This window comes from Nyctereutes procyonoides, unplaced genomic scaffold (assembly GCF_905146905.1).
Source record: "Nyctereutes procyonoides isolate TBG_1078 unplaced genomic scaffold, NYPRO_anot_genome, whole genome shotgun sequence".
Classification (NCBI taxonomy): Eukaryota; Metazoa; Chordata; class Mammalia; order Carnivora; family Canidae; genus Nyctereutes; species Nyctereutes procyonoides.
Window position 1 is genome coordinate 4,467,810 of NW_026575035.1, and position 18,171 is coordinate 4,485,980.

The following is an 18,171-nucleotide window of genomic DNA, read 5'->3' on the forward strand; positions in this document are numbered from 1 at the left end:
CCATTCTGAAGACGTGCAGGAAGGGAGATACGCTCTTTCTGAAATGAAAGGCAGTAGACAGCTACAGTCAATTAAGTCATGGCCAAACAGGTCAACACAATAGAATAAAGCACAGAACAGAACCAAATATCTGTAATGAGGTAAAATATGATAAAGGTGGTAATTCAAATGGAATAGCCACAGTTATAGTCAGTAAGTGATACTGAAACAGCTGGCTTATTGTTAAGGGGAAAAAAAAACATTGTGTGATAGATTTCAAATAAAAATACAGTCACATGTATAGAATTATATAATACTGAGGACAAGGACTACCTATCGGATCTAAGCATTTTTTCAAAACAAATATTTGTCAAACAACTTTCATGTACCCATCTTTGCAGACACTGGGGGCTCAGCACAGGTGAATAAAACAATGTTCTTGTTGCCTCTTTGGAGCTGTAGCATTCTGTAGTGAGGAAACTAACAATAAACATAATATGCTAATACATAAAGAAACAAAGTCAAATGACATAATACCCAAAAAATCACTGATAGTTTAGAGGATTCGCATTCACAAAACCAAAAAGGGACAGAATTTAGATTCAAAAAAGTTTTGTCTGACTCTAGATATTGTGATTTTAAGTGTAGATTTTGTGCTGAATCCATTGCCCTAAATATAAATAACTATTATCTCTGGGTATATAAATATTTCTTCTTTGCATATTTATGATTTAATTCCTCCCCCCTTGCTGCATATATTGCTTATGTTAAAAAAAAGTGAATAAACACCTATATGATATTTACATTGTATTTGGCAAGACTCTTACTAAATATTTTGCACATGATGATTCATTTAATTCTTATATAATAATCTTCATTTCATGGATGAGAAAACTGAAGCACAAAGAGTTGAAGTGACTTGTTCAAGGTCATGCAAGGGGTTTTGAAAGACTGACTTTTAGAATGCGTGTTGAATGTCTAGGTCAAGAGGATAGACCACTTAATTGATCCTTCCACTTGTACTGATTCTACCTGTTGAATTAGTGAAAACCTCATCTCATTCTCTTACTTGTTCTAGGTCAATAAGTCTCACATTGAGATCAGACACGCAGCGGAATCACCTGGAGAACTTGAAAACCAAGTAGGTCTTGTCTTCAGAGATTCTGATTTAATTAGTGTGGTTGAGGCATCAAATTTTTTAGAATCTCCTAGGCAATTCTCATGAGCAGCCAGGGTTGAAAACTAGTGCTCTAGATGAACAAAACGGAAACATTCTACTCCCTGAATGTTCCTTTGATTTTATTAAGTCTCTTTATTATTTATCACTTTATTTGATTGAATGCTTGGATCAACTTTCAATTTTTGAAAGTAGGTATTTCTATGTGTATATGGATGTGCAAATGGAAAGTCTTATTCAACAAATGTTTGACCGCATACAAATTTTGATTTTGATCGCATACAAATATTTGATCTTGATTGTATACAAACATTTGATTTTGATTTGTGCCAAGTTTAAAATTTGACTTAATATAGAGTTGATGGGAAAAAATTTTTTTAAGTTGAAGTGCAGTTGACACAGTGTTATATTAATTTCAAGTATAAAACATAATGATTCAAAAAAAATAAAAATAAATTAAAAAATAATAAATAAATAAATAAAACATAATGATTCAACAATTCCATATTATGCTGTTGTGTAATACTATGCTTACCACAAGTGTAGCTACTATCTGGAAAACTTTTATTTGAGAGAAGTTATTTTCATTCTTTGATGAGGTTCTTGTTTTATCATGAAGATCTCCTGAAGTTAGAAAGAGTTTTCACCTTTGAACAAGTTCACTTGGAATATATATATTTCTTAGCCTACACTATGCTATAGTGTATGATTTCTTGATGCATTTATAGGATCATGCACATGGAGATGTAATTCCACAAAATGAAGACCAGAGAAAATTATGAGGCAACTCAAAATACTTTTGCCCAATAATTTAGATGTTACAGGTAGAAATTCTGTAAGAGCTTGGAGCACTTTCATAATTATCTATTTTCTCCTTCACTTTACTTTTATTAAACTGGAATATAAGCATTTTAAACTTTTATCTTAAGATAAATTATCTGTGAGAAATATGAACTAATCATGTAATGCTTTGCCTTTTGTATCCAGACAATTATTTAACATCTTTGTTTCATTTTCTATATGTGGAATATTCCATGGAGTCACATAATGCTACCAATGTTGTAAACAAATAAATTAATATTTTTCCAGTACTGAGAAAATCTCTTAAGTCTGAGGTGTACATTTTTTCAGAAGTTATCTTTTTTACTTTAAAAATGTATTCTATTGATCTGAAATGTATTCCTTTTTCAAATACTATTTACAAATTATTTTTTCAAAGATTTATTTTATTTGTTTTAGAGAAAGAGAGCAAGCCTGAGTGGAGCAAGGGGGGTCAGAGGAAGAGGGAGAGAGAGAACCTTAACCAGTCTCCCTGCTGAACACAGAGCCTAGAGCCCAGTAGGGCATGCGTTCAATCGCACAACCCCCAAGATCATGATCTGTGGGGAAATCTAGAGTCAGACATTTAACTGAATGAGAGCCACCCATGCATCCCTATTTACAAATGATTTTTTTAAACTAAATTATTTAACTTATTTAAAATATATCCCAATTTTAAGGTGAATATTATGAATGCATATTACTATAAATTTCTATCTTGAACCAGAGCTCTGTATGGGTAAGAAATAGGAGACAGGAAGAAAAAATATTCACAAGTGAAGAGACTTATTAGCCAAACTGTTTTCTCTTTTAAAGGAGATTCTAAATTTTAAGCACTTAGAGTTGGGTTCTAGAACTATTCTATTTTTATTCATAGACAGAAAACAGGCCTGAACCAGGGATTAGGAAAGCTTACAGGTTATTAGGAAAATCCTTTTTAGGAAAATCATAGCTATTAGGCTGCTGCTGAGAAAGTTGGGTTTCATTCAAAGAATCTCTTAATTATCTCTCTTATTGCTGAAGCTGCAGTTAACATATAGGAAAGAGTTCTTCCCTTTAATGAATTCCCAAATGCTATGGCATTTATTAAGGAAATATTTAAGTAGAGCCATTGTTCAGAGGATATTTTATTCTTTTCTTACTACTACTGCCTCTGCCTCAGCTTATTAGTTTCCTAGTGGGAGGTTATAAGAAATCCGTGAGAATTTATTGTATTCTCTGTCTGGCCTTATTCTGTACTTAACTTTGTACTTAACTGGCACAAAAATAAAAATAGGTTCAGCCCCTAGAGGGTGCTGAGTAAGGAAACTCTTAAGCAAGATACAAGTTATTTTAGCTCCACTAAGATTCTGTTTGCTTAGTCCTTTCACTTAATCATTAACATAAGGGAAATTAAAGTTCATGATTATTCATTTCTTTTCAGTGGGTATTTTTAGAGTGTTCAACATGAGCAAGCTTGGTATTCCGTTCTGGAATATAAAGAGGGATAATAGTTAAGTGGTCACATACACTTACAGTCTACCTATAGGGCAAGATAAATATGTGCTTATTCACTTTAATAAGCACCAAATTAGAAAGAATACACCTGACAAGAGCTCATCCATGCCTGGGAGACCAGCATGTTTCCAGGAGGAAGTTTGAGAATTTACCTTTGGCAGGGAGACTGGGTGAACATAATTGAGTAACAGTAAACATTTTGATGTAGCTGGACCTTAAGAATCTATGGATGGATGAAAGACAGTGAGAGGCAAATAACATCTCTTTGGGGATACTGATTGAATAAAAGAAGACAGTAAGTTAAGCCAGGACTGAATTACATTTGCAAAAGAAATAATGAGCAAGGAAGTTAAAAATATTGGAAAAAAAAAAAAAAGGTTGACTTGGAGTTTAACCCAGATTCCTGAACTACAGGTAGAACCCTTGTTCTCAAGAGATAGACCTCCTCCCAGTCTGAAACAAATCTGATTGCTATGATAGCCTCAAAAGAGTTTCTACTTACTTGTTTTTCTCAGCCTCATGATGCCTACCTGGTTTACTATCATGTGAGATGATTCAAAGCCTACATCTTATTATCTTGGAGTACTTATCATTGGGACTTTATAGAAGGATCAAAAAAGGAATTGAATTTAATATAAGGAGGCAAAATTATATACAAATAAGCTAAAATGACATAAAATTTAGTTCAAATAAAAATTTTATGTTCTTCCTCAATTAAAAAAAAAAACCTCTACCCAGATGAGTTGTTAAAAGAGAAAGATCTCCTCCTGGGCAGTCTATGTTTCTTTCCTCTTTTTCCTTTAAATTTGGCTGAAAGTCTTCTGTGTGTCCTACCCTGTTCTTCTACATAAGTCTAGGAGGTCCTTGCACAGAGCGCTTATAGGATCTCCAGATTTTCTAAGACTCCACTAGAAATCTTCCAAAATACTTTTCATTACTGAGATTAGTAGAGACATGGTTTTGTTTTTTCAGTTCCCTCTGCAAAATTCCTGCCACTGCTTATTACTGAAAACTCTCTTTGCTTCAGATTTACATCTGTTTTCCAACCCAAACACGTTTTAGTCATTGACTACTATTTTTATGTAACTCTCCTGATGCGGAAATGTGCCAATTTTAAATTCTATTTTTATTTTTGAGAAGAGTACCTTGAAAATGGTGTCTGGGAACTTAAAACTGATTTTCCACAAGATACTCAGTAAATCAATCAAGAAAACATTTATGGTGTACCAATGGATTTCCATACACAATGCTAAGCACAGCAGACAATATGATGAACGAGATCAAATCTTTGTATTCAGGGAGTATATAGTCAAGTGAGCAGAAACATGGGTGCAATGATGCTTTCATGTAACATAATCCAACATCCTCCTCAGCCTCAGAAGCTCAGGTATTTTATTATTTGGCACTTGATGCTTGATGCCATGTAGAACAGTAGATACCTTATATTTATCTCAAAGCATTCCATCATCTTATTGTGGGTTACATTTCCCTTGTCTATATTTTCCTCACCCATTCTACATATCTCTATTACATATCTTGGCATAATTAACTTTTTAAGTCAAGTTTATTGAATTTCTTGAGAAAAATTCATAACTTGTACAGACATATAAATCCACCACAATCAGGACAGAAATTTTCCATCACTCCGAAAAGTTCCTTTTGGTCCCTTCCTATTCACATCTCTCCCTATACTATTGTCCTGCAATTGAACTGATTATTCTCTCTCTATTTTTGTATTTTACAGAATGTCATATAGTACAGTCACAGAATATCTACACTTTCATGTCTGGCTTCTCTTATTTATAAAATGCTTTTGTATTTCGTATTGTCATATGTATCAGTACTTTTTTCCCTCTCTTTATTATTGAATAGCATTCCAATGTATGCACATGACAAATTTCATTATCCATTAAATAGGTAATACCCTTTTGGGTTGTTTACTGGCTTTGACTATTGAAGGTACTTTTATTTATTTTTATTACTTCATAGCACTGATTAGGACTTCCAGTATAAAGTTGAATAGATGTGGTAGTAGCACGCATGCTTACTTGTGCTTGGTCTTCATCCACAGTAGCTCATGTGACATTGGATAGTGCCTCCCCTCCAGCTTGATGCATACAACACACTCTTCAGCTTCTCCAGTCTGTGCCATACCATAGGCTGCTAACTGCTGTGGATGCCTTGTATCTGTCAGGAAGCTCTCTTGGACTTCTTTTCAAACAATCTTTGGGTCTGTTCTCTTCCATAAGGTGTTTCTTTGGTCCATGGGAAACACATACAACCCTGACCTACCGTCAACTCTCTCACAGTGTTGCCACACTATTTCTGCCACTAATAGCATCTTGTAGATACTGGTCAACCATGTCATTCAAGTTTCAGGGTTCATGGAACAAGTTCTCTAGGTGGTCTCCCTGAAATACCTCTCTCATGACCCAATCTACTCTTAGATAGAGGCCAAGAAAACACCCCTGAGTGCAACAGCTTTCTCCAAACACATTCTTTCATCAAGTTTTTTCAAACTCAGCCATTTTCTTCCCTTGAGTAAGTCGGCTGAAGATTGTAAAACTGGGTTTTGGGCTGGACTTCTGAAAATCCTGCATAGAGGGGTCAAATGACTTTTTTTGAAAGACAGGAATATTTTCCTCTATTGTTTTATTCCTTGGTGAATTTTACTTGATAGAGAAGCAGAACAAGTCCCATTTTAGAACTATATTACAAATGAAGGAACTGATACTAATAGGTTGATCTTTCAACTTCAATAACTTTTCTGACTACACAGTATTTCAGTTTATTTCCAGTATATTTTCTCCTACGGTCAGGAGAAACATATTCATGAACATATAGCTTTGTACATATGTTCCTTTTAATCACTGCAATAAATTCCCATGATTAAGGAATTATTGATAAATTACTAAATAAAAACTGAAGATGAGATTAGGTAAAATTGTCAAGATCACAAAGAGTAAATATTTGGCAGTAAGCCAGAGCAGTTTAAAACATTTTTTTTAAAGTAGAACTTTGTTTTGAAGTGAAATCTTTTTTTCATTCAATATGTTTATTAAACTCCACAAGCTACCAGAAAGAGTGTCAGGCAATGTAAATTCTCTGATGAAGCTTGCTTTCCTGAGAAAGAAACAATAATTAATTAAATAAATAAAAGAATGTGGTCATTTTGAGTAGTGGTGGCTTATATATCAAAAAGTTATTTATATTTTTAAAAGGGGGAGATATGATAAAAAATGAATGGACATGAGGATGGGGTATTTGGGTAGACTTGAAGGCCTAAGGAGGGGATATTTGAGTTCAGACAAATGACAAGAAGGATCGAGCTCTACAAAGATATGATGGCAACTTGTCCCAGACAGCACGAACAGAGTGAAAATGCCCTAAGGCAGGAATATGCTTGGCAAATTCATAGATCAGACAAAAGGCCAGTGTGACTATAGATACTGAGAGAGGTGGAGCATAGCAGATGATGAAGTCAGATAGGCAGGTAACAGCTGGTCATGTAGAGTCTTGAAGGTGATGGTAAGTCATTAGATTCATTCTAAGTGCAGCAGAAAGCCTTTTGGAGGGTTTTAAACCTGGGAGAGACATGTTCTAATTAATGGATTTAAGAGATTATTCTCTCTACTGTGCAGAGATTGAGTTTTAAGCAGCAAGAGTAGAGGTTGGAAGAATAAGTAGAAGGCTATTACAGTCGCTCAGGTGAGATACAAGAATGGCCTAGTAAAGGTGGACAGAGGGAATGGATATATGATTTATACTGAAGGTAGAAATTTTAGGACTTCTTTATGGATTAGACTTGGAATATAAATGAAAAAGATAGTGGCTTCTCAGCTTCATGGCTGATTGAAAAGGCTGGATCAGAAACAGTTTCAGGGATCAACTTTGCAGAAGGTAATTTTGAGAAGTCCATTAGATATCCAAAGGGAGAAATCAAATATATAGCTGCATGTATATTGGAAGCCAGTGTAGAGATCATGATTACAAATTTGGAATTCATTGACATATTGATGACAGTGAAGGGACTAAATATAATGCCTTGAGGAAAGAGTTTGTACTGAAAATGGTCCGACAATTGAATCCTGAAACACTCCAACAATTGTAGATGAAACATAAAATTTAACACCAATGAAGTAGACTAGGAGAAACCACTAAAGTAAGAGAAAAATCAGATGAAGGCACATCATAGAAATCATGAGTAAGAAGCGTCACAAAATAGAGCGATCTACTCTAGTCTAATGTTTCTGCAAGGTAGAATTAGATGAGGAAAGAGAAATGACCACTGGAACATGGATTCCAATAGTGATGGTTTCAGCTTGCATAACCCACTAGAAAGCAGAGCCTGAAATAAAGCTACCATGAAGGTAGTTTATTTGGGGACATGATCCCTGCAACTAATACCAGAGGACTGGGAATAGTGAAACAGGGAAGGAGGGAAAGTCAGTACATGAATTCATTAGACTCATCATGACTGTTGACACAATCATCCCAGAATCTTCTGAGAAGTTATATAACATGCCTTAGAATTAACTGCCAACGGGATAAAAGAGAAGAACATTCACTTATAGGCACCCATCCCCTACTGTTGAAGGGTCGTTTAGGGGGTGTTAATTTTTTCATTCTTCCAGGTTTTTACAAACTTCACTGTTGAGAGATGCTGCTTTCAGTGGAATCAAAGAAGCACCAGGACAGTAAGACAGAGATACATGGTTTCACTGAGAAGAGGTATCGCCAGATTATATCTGCCAAAAGATGGTTACTATAGCAATAATTGAAATGAAAGGTAAGCATCAAGGACGTAAGATGGGGAATAAGAAGGTCTGATAGTATCCAATCCTTGCACCTCTCAGATCTGCTTAGTCTAACATAGGACCTTCAAGATTATGGATGACCTAAATTTCTACAAAAGACAATACTGAAGTGTTAGTTGAGCAAGCTATAGTCCCCAGTGCTGCAGCTGAGACTAAGGCTGTGATTTATATTCATCAACATCCTTCTCTACCACCTATTCTGGATTCATTTAGCTTTGGCTGGCCCTTCACTAGGTCTAAATTGTTTGGTAGTGATTCAGATCTTCCTCAGTAAAGCATCTGAGTCATTAGTTGCTGTGCATCTATTTGGCCATAGTTGCTGGATTTGCCCACTTGCAGTTAGTATTGATCATGGAAGTATTAAGAAATACTCCAGTAACTCTGCTGGGTTCTATACCTATTCCTTTCTGTCCCCATTATGTGGCAGCTATCCTAGGTTCTAATGGTAATTAATTACTACCACCAATGCAATAACCCCTTTCTTTGCCTGCTGAGTCACTCACATAGGAAGTGGCTGAACTGATCAGTTATTAACAGTCTCTTTAAATTCAGCAGAATCCTTATTGTGCTCCCTATGGGAGTGTCTGTCTTACCTGAGATCCAGGTTTTGAATCCTACAGAATCTAAGAGAGAAAAATGTATATTCTGCTTTTCCTCTCTTTGATTTCCAGATCCATATGTCTCAAAGTTCTGGAGACTAAAAGAAAATCCAGGATCATTGTGCCAGCATGGTCAGGTTCTGGTGAGGGCCCTTTGCTAGGTTGTCAATGGTTGGCTTCTTGTATTTTTAATGACAAAAAGACTGTGCTCTTCATCTCTTTATAAAAGCATTATTCCCATCGTATCATGGGGGCTCCACTTCCATTACCTTATCCAAACCTAAGTACTTCCCAAAAGCCCCACCTCTAAATGCCATGCCATCATCATAAGGAGTAGGCTTCAACATATAAATTTGTGAGGGGAGGTGGGGGAGGGGCACACAACCCTTCAATCCATTGGATGCTGAAACAATGAATATCCTATATTTTAATAGAGGAAAAAGAAAACTTCAATCCATGCCTCACACCTTAATGCTCAAAGTGGATCATATATTCAAATGTAAAGTCAAGCTCTGTAAAAATTATAGAAGAACACATAGGTGAAAACTTTAAATGATTTATAAGTGATTTGGGGTTAGGCAATATTTCCTCGCTATGACACTAGAAAGATAAACACATTAAGAGAATGAAAAAAAAAAAAACAAGACAGATTGAGAGATAATATTTGCAAATCACCTATCTGATAAAGGATTTATATCCATAATTTATAAAGAACTGTTAAAATTCATTAGGAAAATAAAAAGACAGTTAGAAAATGGGAAAAGATTTGAACATACTCATCATCAAAGAAACTGTATGGATGGCAAACAAGTACATGGAAAGATGCTCAACAGAATTAGTAATTAGAGAAGTGAAAATTAAAATCTCAGCAAACCACTACCACACACCTATTGGCATGCCTAGAATTAAAATGACTCACCATACCAAATGTTGGCAGGTATGTGGAGCAACTAGAACTCCCATTTGCTCCTGGTTAAAAAGAGTTTGGCAGGTTCTTTAAACATTAATCCAATACCTACCATATGATACAATGATTCAATCCAAGGTATTTACCCAAGAGAAATAAAAGCATATTTCCACAAAAATCTCATACGTCAATATTCCTAGAAACTTTAATGGCCCCAACATAGAAAGAATCCAGGTGATCATTAGTAGATAAAAGGATAAACAAATTATCATATATCCATTCAATGAAATATGACTCAGCAATAAAAAGGAATGTACTACAGATACCTGTAACAACACAAAAGAACCCCAAAACAATATGCTCAGGGAAAGCAGAAAGACACAAACACTACATATTTTATGATTTCACTTAAATAAAATCCTAGAAAATGTGAATTAATCTGTAGTGATAAAAAGTAGAGTAGCTGCTGCCTAGGGAAAGGTGTGGCAGGGAGATATAGGAGTGGGCCATTGATGGGAAGTGAGAGAACTTTTGGAGGTGATGGCTATGTTCATTATTTTGATTGTAGTTGTGGTTTTATAGATATATTCATGTGTTTAAATTTACCAAAATGTACACTTTAGACATGTTCAATTTTTATATGTTCATTATATCTCTATAAAGCTAATACTTGGTACAGGTAAGGCAAGATGATGTCGTGTTGCACATTGCTAAACTGTTAGCTTAGAAATAACTGGAAAAAAGAAAAAGTGATCCAAAAACATGTGAGGCACACCATGAGAGGTGTCTAATATAATGACAACAAAGTGTGAACAAAGAAACCCAAACAGTAATATAGGCAGAAAATACAAAAAAAAAAAAAGCTTGCAACTATTTTCAACAGATTCATAGCACTATAAATACATATATTAAACATGTAGACATTTTAATAGTATTTTCTTATAACAAACCCAATGGTAGATAATTGTTATCTCCATTATAAAAATGAAGAAACAGAGACTCAGAGTTTTAGCTTGCATATTAGGGTTGTAGAGAATCAGAACCAATAGACACTGACTCACACAATTACGAGAGCTGACAAGTCTCAAGATATTTAGGGTGAGTTGGCAAGCTGGACACATGGGAGAGCCCAGGGTGTAGTTTTAGTCTAATATAAGGCTTGAGACCCAGGAAGAACTGATGTTTCTTAGAAAGTGAAGGCAGGAAAAATCTGATGACTGTGTTCAAAGGCAGTCAGGTGGAAGAATTTTTCTTATTTACAGGAGGGTCAGCCTTTTTGTTCTTTTCAGGCCTTCAACTGACTAGATGAGGCCCACCAATATTAGGAAGGACAATCTGCTTTACCGGGTCGATCCACTTAAATGTTAATCTCATTCAGAAACCTCATGGACACACCCAGAATGATGTTTGACCACATATCTGCACACCTTGTGGCCTAGTCAATTTGACATGTAAAATTAACCATTGCAGCAGGTAAAGGCTAAAATATTTATAAAAGAAGTAATTTGGGGAAATACTGTAAGGTAAATTTAACTATGGACAGATATAGAGAGTAGTTAGGACAGATGAGTACAGGAAAATCTCACCCTAGGAAAGAATTTTTATTTAGAGAGTAAATGTTCGTACATGTATATATGTTGATAGATGATTCAGAAGAAATCTGAACTTTTTAAAAAAAATAAATATGTTTCAAAGGAAATAATATAACTGCAAGAGTGAAGTCTTGGGAAGGTGAGTCACTGAATTGATTCCACAATGAGCTAAAAGGCTGAGAGCTGGCATTAGAATTTCCTTCAAAGCGCATTTAAGCTCAGGACCAATTTACCTTTCCAATCTCTTCTTTATCACTCTCCATTTCACACATTAAAAATCTCTAATGATTGTAAACACACCGTGTTTTTCATTCATCAGGACTGTGTTCTTCCTTTAACCTCATAAAAGAGCATCCCTCACATTGCTCCCATGCCTACTGTCTACCTCACTCTTCAAACCCAGTTCCAATGTCCATGCAACTTCCTCTGTGCAGCTTCCTTCAGCTTCCTGAGAGCAAGTCTCTTACTCCCATCCTTGGTACTCTGGAAATACTTCACGTGATCCTTTATAGCTCTGATCACATTACATGGTAATGTTTATTTCTGTATCTGCGTCCTCTATTAGATTGTTATGTCCTTGAAGATTGGGCAATGCATTTTCTCTTCTAATCCCTTATCAAACACACTGCCTACTATAGTGTTTGTTCTTAAAATTTATCTCAAAGAATGAAAACATGGATAAAATGTAACCGCCTTGGCTGAGTCTCAGAACATATTTACATGTAGAAAGAACTTTCAACATTTGATAACAACTCAGCAGGAAACTGCTATGCGATTTCAAAACTTGCCTCTGCAAGCGCACAAGAATACAGAGTGCAGAATGCCCAGGGCCAATAAGACAATGCCCCTAGGGTTTAGACTAGCATCTCAAACATTACCTGATCATTCTTGGAAGTGTATGGACACTCGCTTTGTCCCCCAGTATCTATGACCTCTGAAGATGGCATGAGTATTCCTAGGCTATTAGCAGTTCTGGTGAGGGAGGTTGGATAGTTTTCCAAGGAGCTATGTAGAAAGCTGAAATTGACAAAGGCTAAAGGACCTGCCTGAGACTAAAGAAAGAAAGGCCATATTTGAGTTCTCCTCTGACCCTATTTGTATGTTTGGAGCATAACCTCTTCACTTCAGCAGAGCAACTAATAGTTTAAACATTTACAGTAACAAAGCAGAGAATGCCAACAATGCTTTTCCTCTGTAATAGGCCTTTTCCATGGATGTCAATTCTCTACTACAATTTTTCTTCAACAAGCTGAGATGACTTATGAAAGATGCTCTCTCTCTCTCTCTCTCCATATATATATATATATGGAGAGAGAGAGAGAGATACATACATATTCTATTTCTCTGTGCTAGCAAATCTGTACACAGTTAACATGCAGGTTTAATTTTTTAGTCTATTTCCTTATCAAATTCTTGGGCTTTGAGTCTTCTCAAATGGCAGATGTAATCAGAATTGGAGTTAGGCAAAGGGAAATGGTGCTTAATGCAGGTGTTCCTGGAACCTCCTCTCCCATCCCCTCATTCTTTCCTTTTGTCCCCAAATTTTCCGCAGTCCTTGGTCTCTCAGGAATGGGCTGCTCCGCCATTAGCAACACTACTTTTGGGTGAAGGCCCAAGCAGATCCTGAGTTCATTTTATTTCTGATATAGTCAAAACTGTCTTTGCATATGCTTATATTTAATGGTTTTCTCTTGGGACTCAAGTAATTCATATTTTCTCTGAGGTAACTTAATTTTATGATGTGTCTGTTATAAATAGTTTTTTTTCTTCCCTACTCCCCTAAGGCAATGACAATTTGATTTTCCATTTATGGTAACATTAATGTAATCTCCTGGAATTGAAGTACATCATTTTGGTCTGTTTGTTAACTCATTTGCCAAGAATCAGGTTGAGTGCAGTGTTTAACACTGACCCAGCACCACCAACATCAAGGAGATCTTTGTCTGAGGAACCGATCATAAATGAAGGGGAAAGCAAGATATTTCCACGATGGTCTCTCATCTCTGTCATGTTTCCAGTTGATAAACTGCCACCCACCTAGCCTCAGAAAAATTGTAAAACTGCCTCTGCATCCTGGCATAATGGTGCATGTTAGATTTCCATTTTAAGTCCTCTGAATCTCATTTTAGTAAAGGTCCTCAAACCATATTAGTTTGAAAGGCATAACGTTTCTTACAAAAAAGAAAATATCTAAAAGCTTCCATTGCTTGTCATTAATGATACCCATAAACTCCTTCCCAGTGCCGATATTGCTGTCAATCAGGGAAATTAGTGCTAAGAAAAGTGCTGTGCTCAAAAAACCAGACTGTGCCTGGAAGACTTCATTCCAGTCCATTGTTCTTCGGTACCATGCTGCTCTAGCATAATAGCCATGAAGCTCAATCTCTGACATCGTACATTTTAACTAGAATATTTTGGCATTCTGTTTTACTTGTTACACTCATGTCTAAGGGAGGGAAAAAATGGATCTTTTCTATTTTGCACAAGAAAGAATTATTCTTTAGAAGTCACTTTAAAAAGAGTTCATCAGATTCAATTTTATAGAATCATATATACCTAAAAAAAAAAATGCCCGGAAATACATGACCTAGGTTAGCTCACAGTTTTTCTTTCAACTCTTTCCAGCCAAGATCAATCCATCTTCTTCCACTGGTTCTGTAAGATACTTTTACCAAGTTTCTTTGGGTATTCCTATAAAACTCAGGCTGGGCACAAGGAATTTCTGAATTCTGATTAAAAATATTTATGTTCTCTCAATGCAAATATTGGAATATCATCAGAACAAAAGTGATACTCTGCACTACATCTCCTTTTCATCTATTCTGACAGAGCAGCTTTAGAGCTTACTCAGTGCCTGGATGAGCTAAAGATTCACCTGAAAGCTCACTGGCTGAGTTTCAAGCTAAATAAAACAGAGATGAGGATGTTGGGGGTAAAGGGTTGAAAAGGAACCAGGGACATTATTTAGATAATACTTAAGCCTGAGGGGTTTCTTACTCACAACTGTGCTCCAAAAACCTTAGAACTCAGTTAGGATAATGCCGAGTTCTTAACCCCAAGGAACTTTTTCTGTCATATAGACATTGTGAAGCAAGCAATTTCTCATGAGCCAGGCTTGTCCATGCTTCTGTTACCTGCTAATTTTTCAAATGATGCCACCGTGAGATTGTAAGTTCCTCAAAGGTTGGGTCCCCTAGGTTCACTTTTGTATCTCTTGAGTTTAGTATAATGACTAGCATATAATAAGAAACCAGTACATATGTGTTGAATGAAGAGATGGATGAATGAATGAATGATTGAACGAACAAGCACCCTGGCCTAGTCAATAAGTGGTTCATGTTCATCCTAACCTTTAATGCTGTACTGAGAAATCTTTTGATTCTAACTGTGAAAAAAGGTTAATAAAGTATATTGCAGCTTCACACTTAAATAACACCCAGAACGGCAAAAAAAAACACAAAAAAACAAACAAAAAAAAAAAACAGAGCCTGTGTGCTACTATGGATAGTTCTGCTTCAAGGGGTTAGACAGACACAGCCTCACACAAGGGTGCACAGCCTGGTGAAGTGAATAGAGTCTGGATCTCAGCCCTGATACAGCCCCTTAGTCATGAGCCTTTGAGCAGAGTACACATGGGGGCCCTATGAAGCCTCAGGGAGAGTTACCATGGGGCACTACCCCATCAAAGCCCCATTTGCTAATCTTTATAACTTAGCAGGGAATTGTTCTTTGCAAGATAGGATAATGATTTAATGTTAATAGATCCTCAAAATGGCTATTTAAGCTATTGCTCTCCAAGGCTTCTGATTTTTAAATTACTAATGTTTTCAGTTTTAAATATATACTTGTGCTCTAAAGCAGTTTTTTCCAAGAAAGAAATTGAAAACATTAAACAGGGATTCTCCTCTGATTTACTAAATCAGACTTCTATACAAACGACCACACTGATAGTGAAAATTAAAAGCCGGGACACTTTAATAAGAAGCCAACCAACATTTAATTGGAAATTTACTGTAAAATTAGTTACGTTCTACACTCAAGAAAGCTTGCAAACCCCTGGAAGCACTTGCTTTCCATCATCCAATAGATATCCGATCATTCTGGCTACTTACAGAAGACACACTCTGTTTTTGATCATATGAACAAGTTAGCTCAAGTCAAAAGAACAGTCTGGAAGTACTTTCAGTCACTGTGCCAGATGAAAAGTGTGGTGACGTAGCCCGCCATGTGCAAATGTTGTCTGCATAGTTCATGGTTGTGCTCACAAGCAGAGAGACTTGGAGCAAACGGGTAACCAGCTACGGATGTGGTTCTTAGGTGAAGCTGTCTGTGTAACGTATGCAGAACAAATAAAAGTAATGGTGAAAAATAACCCATAGAAAGACATCACTTTTGTATTGCAAGATTTTACAGTGGGGCCAACTTTAATAGTTCATCTAAAAGGCCACAAAATAAATACAAAGGAATTTTGAAAAAATGAAAAGAAGAAGAAGCAACAAATATGCAAAGCAAAGGAAGTAAAAACATCTATTGTCCCAAGATCTAGAGGAAACTACTATGATAGGTTTGGTGAATATTATTCCAAGAGGCTTTTCACCCAATAAGTCTATGTTGTTATGAAAACCAGTTCAAACTCCATACATTCATTATTCATGATCTGGTTGTTAAAATTAATGGTATATCACATATAGATTTCTATGTGAATAGTTCAATATTTATCTGTAGCACTGTTTGATGCTCTAGTTGTTGTACAATATTCCATTCTTTCTGATGATATATACATCATCCTGTATTTTTTTAAAGATTTTATTTATTCACAAGACACACACACACACACACAGAGAGAGAGAGAGAGAGAGAGAGAGAGAGAGGCAGAGACACAGGCAGAGGGAGAAACAGGTCCCATGCAGGGAGCCCGATGTGGGACTTGACTCCAGGATCACGCCCTGGGCCAAAGGCAGGCTCTAAACCACTGAGCCACCCAGGGATCCCCATCATTCTGTATTTTTAATCAGTACAAGATTGCTGAGTTCAAATAGTATCCAATGGTTCACCTCTATAAACACTGCTTTAATAAGCAACTTTGTAGTTCAAAGATTGAACTTTATGTTTTCTCAGGATAAATGCAGAAATGCTGGAGCAAGTATTATGCATCACATTGTAGAGAATTTGACCTGCTTACCAAAACCCATCTTTTCCTCTTCATCTTGGACACAGCCAGGTTACATATCCCTGTCTACACTGCATTTGTATATGAACATGAGAACGAGTTTCAGTCCATGATTGTCAGAGCAATAGTGACCCATACAAACCTCTTACGCATACTTCTCTAAACGTTTTTTCTTTTTCACTTGTTTGGAGTGACAGTCTTTCTTGGGAGAACTTTGGAGGCCCTGTATTTAAAGTTGGTAAGAGGTGTCTAGGTGGCTTAGTTGAGTATCCAACTCTTGATTTCAGCTTGGAACCTGGTCACAGATCCCATCCTCTGCATTGGGCTCCATGATCAGCAGGGAGTCTGCTTGAGATTCTCTCCCTCTCCCTCCTCCCCAAATAAATAAAATAAATCTTTAAAAAAATAAAAAAAATAAAAAAATAAAGTTGGTGAGCCTTCTGTTAGCCTGAGTGCTAGCAGGACTATGTAGAGAAGTGCTCTACTCACATGGTCACTGACCCAATACTTAGACATACAAGAAATAAATCTCCATGGTGTTAAGCTGTTAGGTGTTCAGGGACCTACCTGACACTGTAACCAATACATACATTTTGAAACTTTTATAATATTTATTGTCATAATGACTTGCAAAATAAATAATTTCATCATTTATTTTACACAATAGACAATTGGGATTTTATTATCTTTTGAAAACTCTTTATCAAACAAGCGAAAATGATATGCCCTTGTTCTAATTTGCCTCTTTTAATTATTAATGAGGTTGAATGCATTTTCACACACTCATAAGTAACTGCAATTGAAATAAAATATTGAATCTTGTTCTCTAATCACTAACCATCCTAAAGGTAGTGTTAGTAGTAATATTGACTTTCAGCAAATTGGAGATTGGAAAGATTGCAAATAGAGCTTCCAATATTAAAAGGAAATAAGAAAATAATATTAATTTATTTAAAATTACCCTGTTCTAAGGAATTAAGGTGATGGATTTATTATTTTCTATGAGACTTTTAAGTTTAACATAATAGCATAAACTATGGGAAAATAAATTTCATATGTTATTATTGACTCATGATAATTAAACATCTTATTCAAGCAGAACAGAAAATTGAACATAAACTATACCTTTTACAATTAAAACAAAGAACCTTCAGGGCACATATTTACTAGTTTTTTTTAATCCATCTTCAATAGTTAAGTGTTGTCTACTTATTATTGAACATATATGTACAAATCTCACATTTAAAGAAAATAGAGGCAAATAAAATTCTCTACAAATAATAAAAATTTAACTGATTTGTCCCCTTAGTATTTTCTGTTGCTTGATGATCTTTTCATTAGGGCAGCCAAACGTTGCAGCTCTGTAACATCCATAGCCTTCAGACAAAAACAAACTGTGACTTCCTTTGAAACAAGCTTTCAAAAGCTTAGCCTTGAGTCACTAGGGATTTAGAGCCCTCATAGGAAGCCAGAGTAAGACTTTTGCCCTGTTCCCCAAGACAGAAGCCCCTCCTGGGATGGGAGAGTCAGCAAGGAAGCAATGAGCACTCCTAGGTCCCAAGATTGGGGAGCTGGAGCCTTCAAACTCACCCACACAAATCCCTTGCAGAAGAG

General features: G+C 36.0%; 1 long non-coding RNA gene across 1 annotated transcript in view; it reads left to right on the forward strand.

Moving 5' to 3' along the window:
• Nucleotides 1-1,067: 1,067 nt before the first annotated feature.
• LOC129505388 (uncharacterized) overlaps nucleotides 1,068-18,171 on the forward strand; it is a 38,541-nt gene continuing 21,437 nt past the window's right edge. Inside the window, exons 1-2 of the long non-coding RNA XR_008663516.1 lie at nucleotides 1,068-1,120; nucleotides 8,107-8,261. This is a non-coding gene — a long non-coding RNA (uncharacterized LOC129505388). The remainder of the gene's footprint in view (nucleotides 1,121-8,106; nucleotides 8,262-18,171) is intronic.